Here is a 5,306-nt window from a genome sequence, read left to right on the forward strand (position 1 = left end):
CTTATTATATCACAACATCACAGATACCAAGGTTACTTCTTTAGTTGTTGAAGCTAAAGGATCTATGAAAGCACCTTAGAGTCAAATAAGGTCTTAAGGTCATGTGTTTAGATCCATTTGGAAATTAAAGCATACTGTTCCAGGCCTTATATAAAATAAATTAATAAGGTATGGATCATCATCCTTCCTCCCATGAAATCCAGTGGGAAAAACTATTGTTATATATTAAATCATAACATAAAGCACAATTAAAGACAACCCACTGAAGGGGAGAACATATTCACCAATGATACATCTACTAAGGGGTTAATCTCCAAAATTTTAAAGAACTCATACAACTCAACACCAAAAAAACAAATAATTCAATTAAAAAATGGGCAAAGGACCTGAATACATATTTCTCCACAGAGGACATACAAATGGCCGATAGACATATAAGAAATTCTCAACATCACTAATTATTAGAGAAATGCAAATTAAAACCACAATGAGATATCACCTCATACATGTCAGAATGATTATCATCAATAAATCAACAAATGACAAGGGTTAGTGAGGATGTGGAGAAAAGGGAACTCTCATGCACTATTGGTAGGAATACAGATAGACACAGCCACTGCAGGAAACTCTATGGGGCTTCCTCAAAACATTAAAAGTGGGATTGCCTTATGACCTAGTGATTGCACTTCTGGGTATATATTTAAGAAACCTAAAATACTAATTTGAAAGAATACAGGGTGGGACAAAAGTAGGTTTACAGTTGTTCATATGAAAAATAACACAATAATGAATAAATGACCATACAAGAATAAACTGTTTCACATACTCACAACTGTATAACTACTTCTGCCCCACCCTGTATAGGCACCCCTATGTTCATTGCAGCTTATTTACAATAGCCAAGATATAGAAGCAACCCAAGTGCCCATTAATAGATGAGTGGATTAAAAAGCAGTGGTGCATATATAAAATTGAATGTTACTCAGCCATAAAAAAGAATAAAACCTTACCTTTTGTAACAGCATGGATGGACCTAGAGGGTATTATGCTAAGTTAAATAAGTCTGACAGAGGATGGCAAATGACATATGATTTTATTTATATGTGTAATCTAAAGAGTAAAATAAAGAAACAAACAAAATAGAAACAAACTCATAGATACAAAGAACAGACTGATGGTTGCCAGAGGGGAAGGAGTGAAGGACTTTTGGTGAAAAAGGAAGGACTTAAGAACTGCAAATTGGTAGTTACAAAATATTCACTGGGATATAAAGTAAAGCATAAGGAATACATTCACTAATACTGTAATAATTACGGTGCCAGATGGGTACTTGAAATATCAGGGGGAATGCTTTGGAAAGTATATGATTGCCTAATCACTATGCTATACACCTGAAACTAATACAAAATAATATTGAATGTAAACTAATTGAAAATAAAATTTAAAAAATAACATAAGGCACAATTAAGTAAATGCTACCACAGAAATATAAGGAAAATTCTAACTTCTGTAATTACTAGCATGGAGAAACTAAACTAATGCTATCATTTTTTGCTATTGTTGTTAAGTGTTTGTTTCCAATCTCTGAGGTTGGGGTTACCCAAAACCAAAGAGTTCTCTTCATCCATTGAAAACCTTTTGATATTTGAATGGTGACATATTTTTCAATTTCCCTAGAGCAACAAAAGCCCAAGACACAGCTCTGTATATAAGAAATAATAGTGAGATTTCTAATGTGAACACCCAAAGCAAAACTCACAGAGAGGGAGCACGGTAGAGATTCTGGTTCAAGGCAAAGACTAGATTCAGACTGCTTGAATTTAAGTCCTGATTCCTCCTTATTATCTAAATAATCTTGGACAAGTTAATTAAGCTTTCTGTGCTTCAGTTTTACCATATGCAAAATGGGGATAATAGTAGCACTTACTAGAATTGAGTTAATTCATATAAAGCAATTAGAATAAAATTTAACACATAGTAAATGCTCAGTAATCTCAGCTAGTATCATTATTAATGTTAAAGACTGCAATAATCATATTTTATTTTAAAATGTTTTTATCTTTATTGCTGAAAGTGCTGTATTACAGATGTTCCCTTTGTTTGTTTGTGGTTTTTATTCCATTGACCCCCTCCACCCTGTACCTGTGCCTCCCAGACCTTCATCACTCTATTGTGTGTATCCATGAGCTATGCATATATGCATGTATGTTCCCCAGTTCATCACTCCCCTGCCGTTCCTACCACTGCTTTCCCTCTGAAATTCATCAGTCTGTTCCATGCTTCTATGTCTCTGGTCCTATTTTATTCATCAATTTATTTTGTTCATTAGATTCCACATATGAATGGGATCATGTGTTACTTATCTTTCTCTGACTGGCTTATTTCACTTAGCATAATACTCTCCAAGTCCATTTATGCTGTTGCAAATTGTAAGAGTTCTTTCTTTTTTAAAGCTGTGTAGTATTCCACGGTGTAAATGTACCACAGCTTTTTTATTCACTCATCTGATGATGGGCACTTGGGCTATTTTATATTTTAATTTATAACCTTTCAAATATAACTGTCCAGTCAAAAGAATACTTTAAGGAAATATTTGCATAAATATGCAAATAGATACAATAATGCTCAACAGAGTGCTGTTGATGATGGTGGGGAAAAAAAGAAAACCTAAATTTATAACAACAGGGTGATGGTTCATCTACACAATTAAATATAATGAAGCTATTAAAAATAGCAAAATGTATTCAAATGTGTATATTTTAAAATAGAACTAATTATTTATATGCTTATTTACAGTGAAAGAGAAAAATACCAGATCACAAATAATGATACTACGTGATCTCATTTGAATATAAATGTGAGTGCATACGTTCAGAAAGGACCTTATTAATCATAAGGGACAAAAAAGTCTCATTAGGTATATAAAACAAAATTTAACTGTAGTGTAAGTAGCAGGATTAACAGTTATTTCTCCCTTCTTTTTGATTATCAATATATCTTTTTAATATTTATTGCAGATTTATTTTAGTCCTCATTCAAGCATCCACTGACTGAACACCCCACGAACCTGTAAAGATTCCTCTGTTCTTCATTAACATTTCTGACAATTGCATTCTCCATTTATTACCTTTTATCTATTCCATTGATCATTTGTTCCTTTTGTCCAATCAATTGTACACACATATGAACACATACATGTTTGCATATCAACCTACATGTTATCATTGCAAAACATGAAGAATATAATAACAGTGCAAACTTTTCACAATCACTCAAAGTCCCTAATTTACTCTTAGTCTTGTACATTCTACAGGTTTGGTCAAATGTATAATGACATGTGTCCATCCTTATAATGTCATACAGAATATTTTCACTGCCCTAAAAACACTCTGTGTTCCGTCTGTCTATCCCTAACCCTTGGCAGCCACTGATCTTTTTACCTTTTTTTATATTATGGACAAGTAAAACATGTGTAATACTTTAAAAAAATCTTTCAAATTTTACAAATAAAAAAGATGTTTTTTAGTTTTTTACAAAGATGATTTGTGGGAAGATAATGACACCATTTATTGTAGAGAACATAAGAAACTTGTTTAGAATCAGTTGGGAGACCCAATATACATGAATTAGATTCCAATGACAAGCTATGTCTAGACACACCGTTTTAGCTCAATCTATGTCTCTTTAAATATATAATTCAGCAAAATGTTTTTGTATGTTTAATTTGACTATAAGGCAAATTGAATAGCTTGACCAAAAGTTCAATTTGCTAAAACTTTTACTTATCTTGGGATAAAATTTTTTTGATTCCTCCTGTAATTATAAGCCCTAGAACCCAAGGATGCATTGCTCCCCTTTCAGCACCCAAGTCAACCTGTAAATAAACTTTTTCCCTTGAATCCCCTGAGCCCAAATCAGGCAGAGTGGGATTTTTCCAAAGGACCTCACCAAATATATAGGTTCGAATTCAAAGAAAAGGAGTATGCCGGAAGTAAGCAGTGCCTAATACAGGCAAGTAGTTTCTTTACTTTGTTTTTTGTTAATCCTCACCCATGATTTTTTTTCCCCATTGATTTTTAGACAGTGGAAGGTAGGGAGAGAGAGAGAGAGAGAGAGAGAGAGAGAGAGAGAGAGAGAGAGATTGGTTGCCTCCTGCGTGTACCTAGACTAGGGCTGGGGAATGAACCTGCAACCTAGGCATGCACCCTTAAAATGAATCGAACACACTATCCTTTGGCGCGTGGGCCAATGCTCTACCACTGAACCACATCAGCCAGTGAAATAAATATGTTTTTTATTAATTTCAGAGAGGGATAAAGAGATAGAAACACCAATGATGAGAGAGAATCATTGACTGGCTTCTTCCTGCACATCCCCTACAGGGGACTGAGCCCACTACCCGGGCATGTGCCCTGACCAGGAATCAAACAGTGACCTTCTGTCTCATGAATTGATGCTCAACCACCTTGCCACACTGGCAGAGAAGTTTTGCTTTCTCTTGAAGTTGACTTGCTTTCAAAGCTCTCCATCATGTCTATTCTACCTGTCTCCAAACTTATTCTCATGTGGAGGGTTCATATTCACCCCCAGGTAGCTGACTCTTAAACACTTAGACACTCTCATGGGCTGGCCTTTGCTATGTACTATGGACGACACAAGCCACATGTGGTTATTTCAACTTAAGTTTAAATTAATACAATTTAAATTTAAAATTAATTTCCTCAGTCTCACTAGGCTTATTTCAAGGGCTTTGTAGTCAAATATCACCAATGGATATTGAATTGGATAGCACAGAACCTATCTATCATTATGAAAACTCTATTGGACAGTGCTGCTCTAGAGTCTCGACCACTCTCAAGTATACCTAAAACTCTTGGACAGTTTTGGTTTGTTATAATGATTGTGTGTTGTTGTTTTTTCCAGATAATGTCATCAGAGTCATGAATTACTTCCCCCTTTAGGTAGGACATTGCATCCATACTCTAGCCTCAACTTGGTACAGATTCATTTTCTATTCTTTATGATAGACCAACTGTAACTCTCACTCAATTGAAGTTACCTATTTCAGTAATAAAGCTGATATATCACAATAGGTTCCATTTATAGATCAAATCCACCTCTCTTTGGAGCAGAATTCCACAAACAGGAGGTATGTGTCATTAATTAGGTACCCATTCAATAACTAAGTCATCCTGATATTTTGCTTTAGCTCCTAAAGAAGTCTTGCTGTACTCCCATTATCCTCCTATGATTGTGCAGTCATCACTGCCTTTATTCAATTAACTTCCTCTGATCCTCCCTCAGAT

This window comes from Myotis brandtii, unplaced genomic scaffold (genome assembly GCF_000412655.1).
Source record: "Myotis brandtii unplaced genomic scaffold, ASM41265v1 scaffold345, whole genome shotgun sequence".
NCBI classification, from domain to species: Eukaryota; Metazoa; Chordata; class Mammalia; order Chiroptera; family Vespertilionidae; genus Myotis; species Myotis brandtii.